Below are 16,076 nucleotides of genomic sequence, written 5' to 3' on the forward strand. Positions count from 1 at the left end.
TAGGCAGTGACACACAATTTTTTTTCTCTCAAATCTCCTGAAGGAGCCTGCCACCCTAACAGAGTCTGCTGTATAATTTTATCAACAAAGAAAGGTTGTGTAAGACAGGATTTCAGTATTTCCAGGTGGCTGAGAAAGAGAATAAGATAGCAACAGCTCCTCCTTTTCAGTCAATAGCTGGGAGGATAACAGGAACTGGCAGGTGTAAAAATGATGAAGAATTCAAATAGGTAATGCAGCTCTGGACTGGACCATGGAGGAGCAAACAAGAGGACAGATTATGGGCCAGTGTGTTTTGCTCTCAGATATTCCAATTCAATAAGCTCAACATCTTTGTAAAAATCATTGCCTAAAAATCATTGCCTATAATCCATAAATATTTTAAGATATATTCTCTTTTTTTGAAATAATTTACCATATTTTCTCAGCAGCATTTTTTTCCTTATATGTGGGACACGGATTTTCATTTGTGTGCCTTGTGTTCCAGAGTTAGTCAAAGAAAAAGAGAATAGGGAAGAATTTAACACCAGTCTTTTAAATATTTTGATACCTTTAAAATACTTGTAATATGCAGCCCTAAAAACGAATGAGTTCATGTCCTTTGCAGGAACATGGATGAAGCTGGAAGCCATCATTCTCAGCAAACTAACACGGGAACAGAAAACCAAACACCACATGTTCTCACTCATAAGTGGGAGTTGATGGGTGAGAACACATGAACACAAGGAGGGAAGCATCACACACCGGGGCCTGTCGGGGGGTGGGGAGCAAGGAGAGGGGGAGCATTAGGACAAATACCTAATGCATATGGGGCTTAAAAGTTCAACAACAGGTGAATAGGTGCAGCAAACCACCATGGCACAGGTATACCTATGTAACAAACCTGCACATCTCAGAACTTAAACTAAAAAAAGACTTGTCATAGAAGATTCTGAACAGAAAGCATAGAAGAAATTATTTTCTCACATACACATACACCCCTGGTCCTCCCACCCTCTGCCGCATTGTGTCTTTCATGATGACTTGAAAAATAAGCTTTCATGGAATGTTTGATGTGAAAGATTTATTATATCTATAATTTAAACTTTGGCAAGTGACTAAGAACTAGGAACATACATTAATAGTAAAAACTAATAAAACAATATTAAGCTGAAAGTTTGACACACATCCACTAATTCTTCACCCACAGTTCAAGTGTGAAGAGCGTAGCACACTGGAGGCAATTACATTTTCAGAATGAAAGGAATTATAATTCCTGATTCTTGTGCTCATTCACTTCAAGTCTTGCTCAATTGCAAAATGTAACTAGAGATTTAATAACTACTGTTACCCTGAGAGAATGCATTAGGAATAAATTTAGATAAAAAAAACTCTACAACCTCTACATAACTGGCAGATGCTTCTCTTGCTTAGGAACGGACTGACAGAGAGCTTACTCACCTTGCTGTACTCCACAGGCACTTGCACATTTGCAGCACAGCTCTTTTAGCCATGGTCTAAAATAGGTCTTTTCTAGACCTTTTTTTTTTGAACAGGCTGTTACTGAGTTAACTGGGTGTCAGGGATTTGATAAATGCTTGTGTAGAAAACCTAGTAACAAGTGAGTGAGACATGAAACAGAACCTGATTTCAGAGGACGGAAATGAAAAATACTAGATTTAATTTGAAAATCTATGGATTTCCCAAATTTCAGAATGAAGAGATGAAACAAAAGACATTTTCTGAGTTCACTGTAAGTCTTTTTCACGGCACTATTTATATTAGTAAAATTATGTAAACAGTATTCAATTTAATTCTAAGGCCAAATTATCAAATTTAATTGCTATCCAGGCTTAGACCTAAGCTGAACTCTACTCAGTGCAAACATTTGAAAATCCACCCTTCTCATCATACTCCTGAGAATCTGGTCATATGTTATATTCCTGCCTTATGGACATAGATCCACAGTGTAAACTTTGGTAGTGCAACCTCTTATTCTGTTACCTGTTGATGTACTGTAATTTATTCTAAAACCGTTTTGTATTACTAGACATTGTTTACAATGGCAAATGTAAAAAAGAAATACTAAAGAAACCATTTCAAGCCTTACTTGACCTCTTTGCAATTGTTTATCATGCCTTCTTCCTCAAAAGTCTCCTGGCTTCTGCAGCAGCGTTTTCTACTGACTCTGCCTCATCCAGTTGATTGCTCCTTTTCAGTCACACTCAATGTGTCCTTTGACTCTACTTCTACTTTACTCATTTTGTAAAATTATTTATTTTTGGAATATATATATATATATATATGTATATATATAAAACAAAATTTAAAGGGTGAAAGAATAAATTGGTAAAATAAATCTCCCTTCATTCTCTGTCTTGTAATAATCTAATCTGTCTTGACAGAGCAACCATGATTAACATTTCTTGCTATTCACTGCAGAGAAGTTTTATAAATTTAAAATTATCTATATTTAATTTTTATTCCTATTAATTGTAGTATATTGTGTGTGCCATTTTTTTCCTTAAAATATATATTTGGGATATTATTGCCTACCAGTTCCAATGTAACTATCTCATCCTTTGTAATTACCTCACAGCATAATTATTTATTAAATTTCCTATGGATTTATATTTAGATTGCTTTTATTTTTACCTACATGAGTGCTTCATTAGATATATTTTTTAAAGTTCAATATGTGCTTCTTCCATTATATTCATAGAGTGAACTTTAAGAAATAGAATTTCTGAACCTAAGAATATACGCATGTTTAATTTCAATAGATAAAAATATTCTAAATTGCCCCCCATAAATGCTATATCCACTCTCATCTATGATAAATGAATCTACTATATTTACTGTTACATCTCTGTTTTTAAAATAATATTGATAAACTTGTTCTATTTCTATTTTCTTCTTCTTCCACTTCTACCATATTTTGTCTTACATTGATGTTTATGTCTTCAAATATACTTATACTTCTATTACTTGATTAACCTATTTTAAATTTTAACTTCATCCTTTGTATTAAAGTATAAATAAATTAATATAAATACACTTTTCTTCCCCTCCTAACATTAATTAATCCTGTCATTTCAGCACAGGATTCAAAGTATTTCCTTTCTATTTAGTAACTGAAAACATTGGTAAATTATTTTTTGAAGCTAGTTTAATTTCAAAAACAGGGGGGTCGACTGTTCCTGGCTTATTGCTTCAAGCCTTCAATTCAGGCACTTCTAGATATATAATAGATGTAGGCAGTACCATCAGGCACCAGATTTTCTTTTTTCTGGACTTAACTCTCCTTTTTGATAACTTCATTTTCTGGTTGCTTCTTCCTGTGTAGTGGCAAGATTTTTAGTCTTATATTTTAGTGGTATAATAATTATGTAGCTCAATATCCATTTTCTCTTTAGCGCCAAAAAAAAAGAAACAAAAAATCAAATTTGAACCTCATTGTACCAGTCTAATCCTGTCTTGACCTCTGCATCTCTGAGAACTTGAACATGTAAATCTTCTAGTTCCCAACCTAAATAGCAAAAGTCTGACAGCCTATACTCTAGGAAAGGTGCCTCATTTCATCTTTCAGCCACCCTTGCCTTCACACTCAGCACTGTCTTGTGTCTCTAAGTGTGTATCTCCCTGGTTCAGCTATTCAAAAAGTAAAATTTCCAGTTGTCTACAATAATGAAAAAAGGAAAATAGCTTCACCATGTGAGCCAGGAGAGGACCAAGAATCTAAAAGTATATAATTTAGAGATTCTACTGATTTCTCTATCCTACACACTGCCTTATATACTGAGATTCAGCTTATATCTAAAGCTCTTCTCTATCCCCATTCAACCACCTCCTCTTAACTTATAAACAAACATGTGTGCACATGCACACATACACAGAGGAGGTTAGGTTTCAGCTCATTCTACTGGTTGTATTCATTCTACTGAATCTATTGCCACCAATTCACCCACTTTCTCTCCCTGAAAATTTTATTTATTTCATTTATTTTTCAGTCATTTACTGTATTAATTTACTGTATTAGTCCATTTTCACACTGCTAATGAAGACATACCTGAGACTCAGTTATTTACAAAAGAAAGAGGTTTTAATGGACTCAAAGTTCCACATGGCTGGGGAGGCCTCACAATTATGATGGAAGGTGAAAGGCACATCTCACATGGTAGCAGATAAGGGAGCTTGTGTAGGGAAACTCCTCCTTATAAAATCATCAGATCTCTTGAGACTTATTAACTATCAAGAGAACAGCACATGATTCAATTACCTCCCACCAGGTCCCTCCCACAACACATGGGAATTCAAGATGAGATTTGGGTGGGGACACAGCAAAACCATATCATCCACTCAATCTTAACTTCAACAAACATTTACTGATCATTCACTATTAATCAATATTTGAACTCATTTTTATGGATACATAAGCAAAAATAAAGCCAACCTAGTTTTCTTATTGAATTTATCATAGATAAGTAGATACATGGTTCCTGAATAAAGGCAAAATTAAAATGGCTGATGTGTTTTACAAGTTGTAGATGAAGCAATCAATGGTATTTTAAGATTATATAAAATAAAATTTGACTTAAGGCGTCAAAGAAGTAGTGAATATTTTGTTATTTGAAGCAGTAATCTACTGATGGCAGTCCCACAGAGGAGGTGCAAAGGGAGGAGGAAAGGTAGAGTCAAAAGTGGAACATGATTTAGAGAGGATACAGTGTTTATCTGATGAGTGGTAATGAAGGTACTCAGACCATCCTCAAATCCTTCTGCATGGAAGGGCTTCATTGAAAAGTCAGGGACCTAGGCCGGGCGCGGTGGCTCAAGCCTGTAATCCCAGCACTTTGGGAGGCTGAGACGGGCGGATCACAAGGTCAGGAGATAGAGACCATCCTGGCTAACACAGTGAAACCCCGTCTCTACTAAAAAATACAAAAAACTAGCCAGGCGAGGTGGCGGGCGCCTGTAGTCCCAGCTACTCGGGAGGCTGAGGCAGGAGAATGGCGTGAACCCAGGAGGCGGAGCTTGCAGTGAGCTGAGATCTGGCCACTGCACTCCAGCTTGGGTGACAGAGCGAGACTCCGTCTCAAAAAAAAAAAAAAAAAAAAAAAAAAAAAAAAAAAAAAAAAAAAGAAAAGTCAGTGACCTACAACTGCCTCTTTCATTTCAGTAATGTCTGTCCTCAAACTTCATGAATAATTCTATTTATGAACATGGACTTAAAGAGATCCTTGTCATCTTTAAATAAGCAAAATATTATCTATCAGAGAGTCTATTGGTTACAGAGTTCAGAAACAGTGCTGCTGAATTAAAGCTTCCAGGAGTAGGATTTACTTCTAACAAAAAAACAAATGACAATAATGCAGAAAATAAGCAAACAAAAATACCTTGCCATTGACTGAAAGACTTTTAAAATGAATCTGCCTTTGAGTAATAATCTAATTTCTTTGATAGACAAAAATACCAGGGTATACAATCTTTTCATGGAAGATTGTAATTGTGAAAGAGGAAATGTTAATTCAACAGATGAAAGTTGAGCCACATAAGTCCAAAGGTTACTGACTTCTTTGAATCTATGAATCTATCCTCTATTGACATCCTACTTCAATTTGTGACCACTGAAAAATCAGTCTTTTTCTGCTAGCATTCAGGGTAATTATCTTGCTTAAGATCTGAATGAACTAGATGTTACCCTTTTGCTTTCCTTAATGCAAAATATGGTTTTGATTTGTAAATGCATTCAGAGGCACAGCAATGGGTACCAAAATTATTATTTTTAAATGAAATAAAATAGAGTTGGCAGCTAAAGAACTTTCACAGCAGTTATTATTATGTGTTATTATTAGCAGCAGCATGTGGTGACATTTTAGACTCTAAATCCACAGAAATGTATCCTAGATCATGGAAATTCCAGATGCTAGGGGAAGAAAATAGAAATGCTGCTGTCTGGCTTAATATGAGAGAATTTTTTCTTTAATGAAATGAGAAGTCTGATCATTTTGGACTGGATGGTAGGGATTGATTCATCCCTATCCCTAGAAGTTAAATGTTTAATACGAGGACTTTCCTATGAACGTAGATATCTGCCACTGAAAATACTGCTCAGAATATGCTGAGGAATATATTTGAGTCTTTAAGCTGTGTGAAACCTGTCACATTGTTAGCGACTTAATAGCAGAATATCTCATGGAATTAGTCAGTGTGAGTCCTCTGTAATATAGCTGACTGGAATGCAAACCTAGTGTATTGTGTCCTTAGCCCGAACCAGAAAAGGCTCCACAATACATGTAAATAAATGTCTAGACTTTCTTGAAGAGTAGTTCTGTTCTTGGTACTCAAATTTTCTTTAGCAGACATTGGACATTGACATTCTGTATGTGCAATCAGGCAGCATAATGTAGTCATTAGAAATATGGAATCAGATTCAAATGGAGCTGCATTTGAAAACACATAGCTCTGTGACTAAGGCATTTCCTTAGCACTGTCACTCACCCAGAACACTTCAATATATAATTTATTTATTTTTAGTAAAGAAATGTTAATCTATCAGTGATATTCAGGATAGGTTAGGAAATCCTTTACAGAAATGCGAATAAAATAAATTAACATTATGAGATGAGAATTTCAAGCTTGGCTATAAGGAAATTTCCCCAGCTACTTATTAGGATCTTTACATTTTGTCACAAAGTGAAAACTTTAATGTATGCAATTGAGGGTAGGATAGTGGCTGGATGATGCAATCAGGAGACTAGGATCATTGTCACATCTTTCAGCTATTCTTAGCATGAAGTTGTGCCTCCCACTCCCCAATGGTCACAGATGCCTGTTCCACCTTTATGATCAGATGCCAGGCAGAACAAAATGGAATGACAAAGGAAAACAGCACATGCTGCATCTGACATGCATTTAAATCCTAAACAACGATTTTCCTTCACTTCTCATTGGCCAGAATCATATCAGTCACTGCTATCTAACAGGAGGTGGGGAAACAAAGTTTTAGTGTTCAATATACAATGCTACCCCCAACAAATTCAGATATTGTTGTTGATATAAATGATATGAAAGAAGAAATAAATGGATATTAGATATTGATATGGTTTGGCTGTGTCCCTACCCAAATCTCATCCTGAACTGTATGTACTTCCCATAATCTCCACATGTCATGGGAGGGACCTGGTGGGAGATTATTGAATCGTGGAAGTGCTTACCTCCATGCTGTTCTCTTGACAGTGAGTTCTCATGAGATCTGATTATATTATGAGGGGCATTTCTCCCCCTTTGCTCTGCATTTCTCCTTGCTGCTGCCATGTCAAGAAGGACATATTTGCTTCTCCTTTTGCTGTGATTATAACTTTCCTGAGGCCTTCCCAGGATGCTGAATTGTGATTCAATTAAACCTTTTTCCTTTATAAATTACCCAGCCTCAGGTATATCTTTATTAGCAGCATGAGAATGGACTAATACCCTATACTAGTAGTGGGTACGGAAGTGGGGTGCTGATGTAAAGATAGCTGAAGATGTGGAAGCAATTTTGGAACTGGGCAATAGGCAGAGGTTGGAACCATTCGGAGAGCACAGAGAAAGACAGGAAGATGTGGGAGAGTTTGAAACTCCCTAGAGACTTAATGAATGGCTTTGGCCAAAATACTGATAGTGATATAGACAATAAAGTTCAGACTGAGGTGGCTCAGATGGAGATGGGGAGCTTGTTGGGAAGTGGAGTAAATGTCACACCTGCTATGCAAAGAGGCTGGTGGTGTTTTTCCCCTGTCCTAGAGATGTGTAGAACTTCCAACTTAAGAGAGATGATTTAGGGTATCTGGTGGAAGAAATTTCTAAGCAGCAAAGCATTCAAGAGGTGACGGAGCATAAAAATTTGGAAAATGTGCAACCTGACAATCTATAGAAAAGAAAAACCAATTAATTAGGGAGAAATTCAGGCCTGCTGCAGAAACTTGCATAAGTAACCAGCAGCCAAATATTAATAGCCAAGAGAATGAGGAAAATGACTCCAGAACATGTCAGAGACCTTCACGGCAGCTCCTCCCATCACAGACCGCGAGTCTTAGGAGGAAAAAACTGTTTTGTGGGCCAGGTCCAGTGTCCCCCTGCTTTGTGTAGCCTAGGGACTTGGTATTCTGTGCCCCAGTCACTCCGTCCATGGATAAAAGGGGCCAAGGTACATTTCAGGCCGTGGCTTCAGAGGATACACTTCCCAAGTCTTGGCAGCTTTCACGTGTTGTTGGTCCTGTAGGTGTGCAGAATTCAAGAACTGGGTTTTGGGAACCTCCACCTAGATTTCAGAGGATGTATGGAAACACCTGGATATCCAGGCAGAGGTGTGCTGCAAATGAAGAGTCCTCGTGGAGAATCTCCTCTAGTGCAATGCAGAAGGAAATTGTGGAGTTGGAGCCTCCACACAGAGTCCCCACTGGGGAACTGCATAGTGGAGCTGTGAGAATGGGGTCACTGTTCTCCAGACCCCAGAATGGTAGATCCACTACCAGCTTGCACCGTGCACCTGAAAAAGCCACAGACACTCAATGCCAGCCATGAAAGCAGCCAGGAGGGGGGCTATACCCTGCAAAGCTGCAGGGGCAGAGCTGCCTAAGGCCATGGTAGCCAACCTCTTGCATCAGTGTGACCTGAATGTGAGACACAAAGTCAAAGGTAATCATTTTAGAACTTTAAAGTTTAATGACTTCCCTATTGGATTTTGGACTTGCATGGGGTCTGTAGCCCCTTTGTTTTGGCCAATTTCTACCATTTTTGATGGGTGTATTTACCCAATGCCTGTACTTCCATTGTATCTAGGTAGTAACTAACTTGATTTTGATTTTATAGGCTCATAGGTAGAAGGGACTTTCCTTGTCCCAGATAAGACTTTGCACTTAGACTTTTGAGTTCATGGTGAATGAGTTAAGATTTCAGGGGACTGTTGGAAGGGCATGATTGTGTTTTGAATTGTAAGGACATGAGATTTGGATGGGGCCAGGGGCAGAAAAATATGGTTTGGCTGTGATCCTTCCCAAATCTCATCTTGAACTGTAGTTCCCATAATCTCCACAAGTCATGAAAGGGACCTGGTGGGAGGTAATTGAATCATGGACGTGGTTACTTCCATGCTGTTGTCATGATAGTCAGTGAGTTTTCAAAAAATCTGATGGTTTTATGATATTTCTCCCTCCTTTTTTCTGCACTTCTCCTTGCTGCCACCATGTGAAAAACTTGTTTGTTTCCCCTTCCACCATGATTGTAAGTTTCCTGAGGCCTCCCTGGCCATGTGGAACTGTGAGTCAATTAAAATTCCTTTCTTTATAAATTACCCAGTCTTGGGTATGTCTTTATTAGCAGTGTGAGAACGAATTAATACAGATATTTAGTATTATCAGACAAAGTAAAGAAAAACAAGTTTGGTGCTAAACTGCCTACTCCACACACATTATCATGTTTAATCCTCAAAATAAAACAAAATAAACCTCTAGAAGTCATAAATTATAAGGCTGTTTTCAGACGTGGGCCTGATATTTTGTACATTCCCAACACTGAAAGTAGAGCAAACATTTGTCTGGCTCCAAGGCCTATGACCTTTACCCTGCCCTACATTGTCTTCCTTGGAATGCTGTCTCGGATCTGATAGTAGATCATTAAATAGCTGCAATTAATCCTCATCATTTCTATCTTCTTAGAAATGGTAGATAAATGGTTCCCTGTAGTTCTGCTGCTGAAGTTAAATATAGCTTTGGGTAACCATCAAAGGTGATTATTTCATGGGACGGGATTATTCAGTGCCCAGAGCAGTAAGCTCAAATGTAGGAAACCTAGGATCTTAAACTTTATCCATCTCTGCCAGTTAGCTTCTCTGGTCCTGAACTGTCCTAACTTGTGAAGCAGAAAAGGTAGCCTGACCCTTCTATCTGACACTGTTTTTGTAAGGAAAGATGGGAAAATATTATTGGGAAGTGCAAGTGCTTGCTGTACAAATATGAGAAATTATTATTATCGATCTTGTAGCCCATTGTGGCAGTCGACTTGATACTCTATCAGACGCCTAATTGAGCAGTTTCAGCGCAAGCATCTAAGCTGACAGCAGCTGAAGACTGATTCTCCTCTTTGACAAAATGCAGAATCTAGATGAATACATTCTGTCATCTCGGGTACCTGCCCGTGAGGATGGGTTATCAGCACTTTTCATAAATAAATGTAAAATCAGTCTATAAAATGATATGAGGTAATAACTCTTCACAGACCTTACTAATTCATGATTATTTGCGTAAATACTGTTGGTGACTTTTTTGTTTTTTCTTTATGTTTCACCAAAAAGAAAAAAAAAGATTGTTTAATTTATTAAGTTAACAATTACTTACCTATTTAGTGGTTCCTGTGTCTCACACATTGTGCTAGTGACTGAGAATGCACCAAGGAACAAGAAATGTGGTTCTTACCTTCATGGATTTTCTGATCTATCATCAAAAAAACTTAAACAGTTAATTAAACATGTCATGTTTCATTAGGTTACTGAGTATGTCACAAATCAGTAAAAAATGATGTAAGGAGGCAGGAGAAATAGAAGCACGATGGAAGCTTTCTATAAGCAGTGCACATACAAGCACATGACTTTTCACAACCATGAGCAATATGGTCTTAAAATTCTTGTTTGTAAATCCATGAAATCAACTTAAATATATGTAATTATACCCCCAAATTCAGAAAAAGCATGGGTGAAAATTTTTAACTTACCACTTTGGAACCTTAATGATTTTGTAAAAACAATACTGTATAAATTTTAAAAAAAAACTATTAAAATACAATAATTTCTGTGTTATGTATATCTTTACTTGTTAATATAAACCAGGACTTAGTAGAATCTGCACATCTAAAGATATGAGGAGGAATGAATACACAGATGGTCAGCAACTTGCAATGGGCCTGATCCCTAACTTACACTTATGGTCCCACATACAATTTTTTAACTTTACATACATGGGAACACAATATACATTCAGTAGATTTCTCACCTTCCCATTGGGTTACATCCTAATAAACTCGTTGAAAGTGCATGCTTGCCTTAGAATATTTTTAATTTAGATGGGTTTATCATGTATAACTACATGGGAAGCTGAGGGGCCCCTCTCTCTCTCTCTCTCTCTCTCTCTCTCTCTCTCTCTCTCTCTCTCTAATATATATATTTCATATATATATTGCTCACATATATCTCATATATAATTCACACACATATATACAAATATATATGTAGTATATTTGTATATCTTTTATATGTATTATATGCATTGTACATAATATATATTATATATATATCTCAATCTCAGGTGATATATGGACAGAGTTGAAAATAAAGTCACGGCATTAGAGAGAAACAAGGGTCTTCTAGCCTTCTTGTGGTCAATTTCCTTTTTTAAAAAAATTATACTTTAAGTTCTGGCATACACGTGCAGAACATGTAGGTTTGTTACATAGGTATACACGTGCCATGGTGGTTTGCTGCACCTATCAACCCGTCATCGACATTAGGTATTTCTCCTAAAGCTATCCGTCTCCCAGCCCCTCATCCCCCAACAGGCCCCGGTGTGTGTTGCCCTCCTATCCCCTTGTCCATGTGTTCCCATTGTTCAACTTCCACCTATCAGTGAGAACATGCGGTGTTTGGTTTACTGTTCTTGTGTTGGTTTCCAGCTTCATCCATGTCCTTGCAACAGACATGAACTCATCCATTTTTATGGTTGCATAATATTCCATGGTGTATATGTGCCACATTTACCTTATCCAGTCTATCATTGATGGGCAATTGGGTTGGCTCCAAGTCTTTGCTGTTGGGAACAGTGCCACAATAAACATTCGTGTGCATGTGTCTTTATAGTAGAATGATCTATAATCCTTTAGGTATATAGCCAGTAATGGGATTGCTGGGTCAAGTTTTATTTCTAGTTTTAGTTCCTTGAGGAATTGCCACACTGTCTTCCATGATGGTTGAACTAATTTACACTCCCACCAACAATGTAAAAGTTTTCCTATTTCTTCACATCCTCTCCAGCATCTGTTGTTTCCTGACTTTTTAATGATCACCATTCTAAACATTGTGAGATGATATCTCACTATGGTTTTGATTTGGATTTATCTAATGAACAGTGATGATGAGCTTTTATTCATACGTTTGTTGGCCACATAAATGTCCTTTTGAGAAATGTCTGTTCATATCCTTCGTCCACTTTTTGATGGAGTTGTTTTTTCTTGGACATTTGAGTTCTTTCTAGATTCTGGATATTAGCCCTTTGTCAGATGGATAGATCACAAAAATTTTCTCCCATTCTATAGGTTGCCGATACACTCTGATGATCGTTTCTTTTTCTTTATTTTTTTTGAGATGGAGTCTTGCTCTGTCACCCAGGCTGGAGTGCAGTGGCATGATTTAGGTTCACTGCAAGCTCTGCCTCCCAGGTTCATGCCATTCTCCTGCCTCAGCCTCCTGAGTAGCTGGGACTATATGCACCTTCTACCATGCCTGGTTAATTTTTTGTATTTTTAGAAGAGACAGTGTTTCACCGTGGTAACCAGGATGATCTCTATCTGCTGACCTAGTGATCCGCCCTCCTCGGCCTCCCAAAGTGCTGAGATTACAGGTGTGAGCCACCTCGCCTGGTCATCTGATGATAGTTTATTTTGCTGTGCAGGAGCTCTTTAGTTTAGTTAGATCCCATTTGTCAATTTTGGCTTTTGTTACCATTGCTTTTTGTGTTTTAGTCATGAAGACTTTGCTCATTCCTATGTCCTGGATGGTATTGCCTAGGTTTTCTTCTAGGGTTCTTATGGTTTTAGGTCTCACCTTCAAGTCTTTAATCCATCTTGAGTTAATTTTTGTATAAGGTATAAGGAAGGGGTCCAGTTTCAGCTTTCTGCATATGGCTAGCCAGTTTTCCCAACACCATTTATTAAATGGGGAATCCTTTCCCCATTGCTTGTTTTTGTCAGATTTGTCAAAGATCAGATGGTTGTAGATTTGTGGTGTTATTTCTGAGGCATCTGTTCTGTTGCTTTGGTCTATTTATCTGTTTTGGTACCAGTGCCATGCTGTTTTGGTTACTGTAGCCTCATAGTATAGTTTGAAGTCAAGTGGCATGATGTCTCCCGCTTTGTTCTTTTTGCTTAGGATTGTCTTGGCTCTGTGGGCTCTTTTTTGGTTCCATATGAAATTTAAAGTAGTTTTTTCCAATTCTGTGAAGAAAGTCAATGGTATCTTGATGGGGATAGCATTTAATCTATAATTTACTTTGGACAGTATGACCATTTTCACGATATTGATTCTTCCTATCCATAAGCATGGAATGTTTTTCCATTTGTTTGTGTCCTCTCTTATTTCCTTGATCAGTGGTTTGTAGTTCTCCTTGAAGAGGTCCTTCACATCCCTTGTAAGTTGTATTCCCAGGTATTTTCTTCTCTTAGTAACAATTGTGAATGGGAGTTCATTCATGATTTGGCTCTTTGTTTGTCTGTTATTGGTGTATGGTAATGCTTGTGATTTTTGCAGATTGATTTTGTATCCTGAGATTTTGCTGAATTTGCTTATCAGCTTAAGGAGATTTGGGGCTGAGACGATGGGGTTTTCTAAATATACAATCATGCCATCTGCAAACAGAGAAATTTGACTTCCTCTTTTCTTATTTGAATACCCTTTATTTCTTTCTCTTGCCTGATTTCCCTGGCCAGAACTTCCAATACTATGTTGAATAGGAGGGGTGAGAGAGGGCATCCTTGTCTTGTAGTGGTTTTCAAAAGGGTTGTTTACAGTTTTTGCCCATTCAGTGTGATACTGACTGTGGGTTTGTTATAAATAGCTCTTATTGTATTGAAATATGTTCCATCAATACCTAATTTATTGAGAGTTTTTAGCATGAAGGGACATTGAATTTTGTTGAAGGCCTTTTCTTTTGAGAAAATCATGTGGTTTTGTCGTTGGTTCTGTTTATGTAATGGATTACATTTATTGATCTGCATATGTTAAACCAACCTTGCATCCCAGGGATGAAGCTGATTGGATTGTGGTGCATAAGCTTTTTGATGTGCTGCTCTATTTGCTTTACCATTGTGTTATTGAGGATTTTCACATTGATGTTCATCAGGGATATTGGCCTGAAATTTTATTTTTTATTTGCCCGTGTCTGGTTTGATACCAGGATGATGCTGGCCTCCTAAAATGAGTGGATGATTCCCTCTTTTTCTATTGTTTGGAATAGTTTCAGAAGGAATGATACCAGCTCCTCTTTGTACCTCTGGTAGAATTTGGCTGTGAATCTATCTTGCCCTGTATTTTTTTTGGTTGGTAGGCTATTAATTATTTCCTTAATTTCAGAACTTATTATTGGTCTGTTCTCAGATTTGCCTTCTTCCTGGTTTAGCCTTGGGAGAGTGTATTTGCCCAGGGATTTATCCATTTCTTCTAGATTTCCTAGTTTATTTGCGTAGAGGTTTTTATCGTATTATCTGATGGTAGTTTGTATTCCTGTGGAATCAATGGTGATATCTCCTTTAACATTTTTTATTGCTTCTATTTGATTTTTCTCTCTTTTCTTCATTCTTAGTCTGCTAGCAGTCTATCTATTTTGTTTATCTTTTCAGAAAACCAGTTCCTGGATTCACTGATTTTTTTTTTTTTTTTTTTTTTTTTTTTTTTTTTTTTTTTTTTTTGGTAGCACTTTTTGTGTCTCTATCTCCTTCAGTTCTTCTATGATCTTAGGCATTACTTGTCTTCTGCTAGCTTTTGCATTTGGTTGCTCTTGCTTCTCTAGTTCTTTCAATTGTGATGTTAGGGTGTCGATTTTAGATCTTTCCTGATTTCTTTTGTTGGCATTTAGTGCTATAAATTTCTGTCTATACACTGCTTTAAATGTGTCCCAGAGATTCTAGTATATTGTGTCTTTGTTCTCTTTGATTTTAAAGAACATCTTTTTTTCTGCCTTCATTTCATTTTTTACCCAGTAGTCATTCAGGAGCAGGTTGTTCAGTTTCCACGTAGTTATGTGGTTTTACTGAGTTTCTTAATTCTGAGTTCTAATTTTATTACACTGTGGTCTGAGAGACTGTTTGTTATTATTTCTGGTTTTTTTTTTTTTTTTTTTTTTTTTTTTTTTTTTTTTTTTGCATTTGCTGAGGAGTGTTTTACTTCCAATTATGTGGTCAATTTTATAATAAGTGTGTTGTGGTGCTGAGAAGAATGTATACTCTGTTGATTTGGGGTGGACAGTTCTGTAGATTTCTCTTAGGTCCACGTGGTCCAGAGTTGAGATCAAGTCTGGATATCCTTGTTAATTTTCTGTATCGTTGATCTGTCTAATATTGACAGTGGGGTGTCAAAGTCTCTCACTATTATTGTGTGAGAGGCTAAGACTCCTTGTAGGTCCCTAAGAACTTGCTATATGAATCTGAGTGCTCCTGTATTGGGTACATATATATTTAAGATAGTTAGCTCTTCTTGTTGCATTGATCACTTTACCATTATGTAATGCTGTTCTTTGTCTCTTTTGATCTTTATTGGTTTAATGTCTGTTTTATCAGAGACTAGGATTGCAACCCCTGTTTTTTTTTTTTTTTTTTTTGCTGTCCATTTACTTGATAAGTATTCCTCATCCCTTTATTTTGAGCCTATGTCTGTCTTTGCACATGAGATGAATCTCTTGACTACTGCACACCAATGGGTCTTGACTCTTTATCCAATTTGCCAGTCTGTGTCTTTCAATTGGGGCATTTAGCCCATTTACATTTAATGTTAGTGTTGTTATATGTGAATTTGATCCTGTCTTTATGGTGCTAGCTGGTTATTTTCCCTGTTAGTTGATGCAGTTTTTTCATAGTGTAGATGGTCTTTACAATTTGGTATGTCTTTGCACTGACTGGTACCAGTTATTCCTTTCCATGTTTAGTGCTTTCTTTGGGAGCTCTTGTAATGCAGGCCTGGTGATGACAAAATCTCACAGCGTTTGCTTGTCTGTAAAGGATTTTATTTCTCCTTCACTTATGAAGCTTAGTTTGGCTGGATATGAAATTCTGGGTTGAAAATTCTTTTCCTTTTTTTTTTC

Source organism: Rhinopithecus roxellana, chromosome 16 (assembly GCF_007565055.1).
Source record: "Rhinopithecus roxellana isolate Shanxi Qingling chromosome 16, ASM756505v1, whole genome shotgun sequence".
Lineage (NCBI taxonomy): Eukaryota > Metazoa > Chordata > Mammalia > Primates > Cercopithecidae > Rhinopithecus > Rhinopithecus roxellana.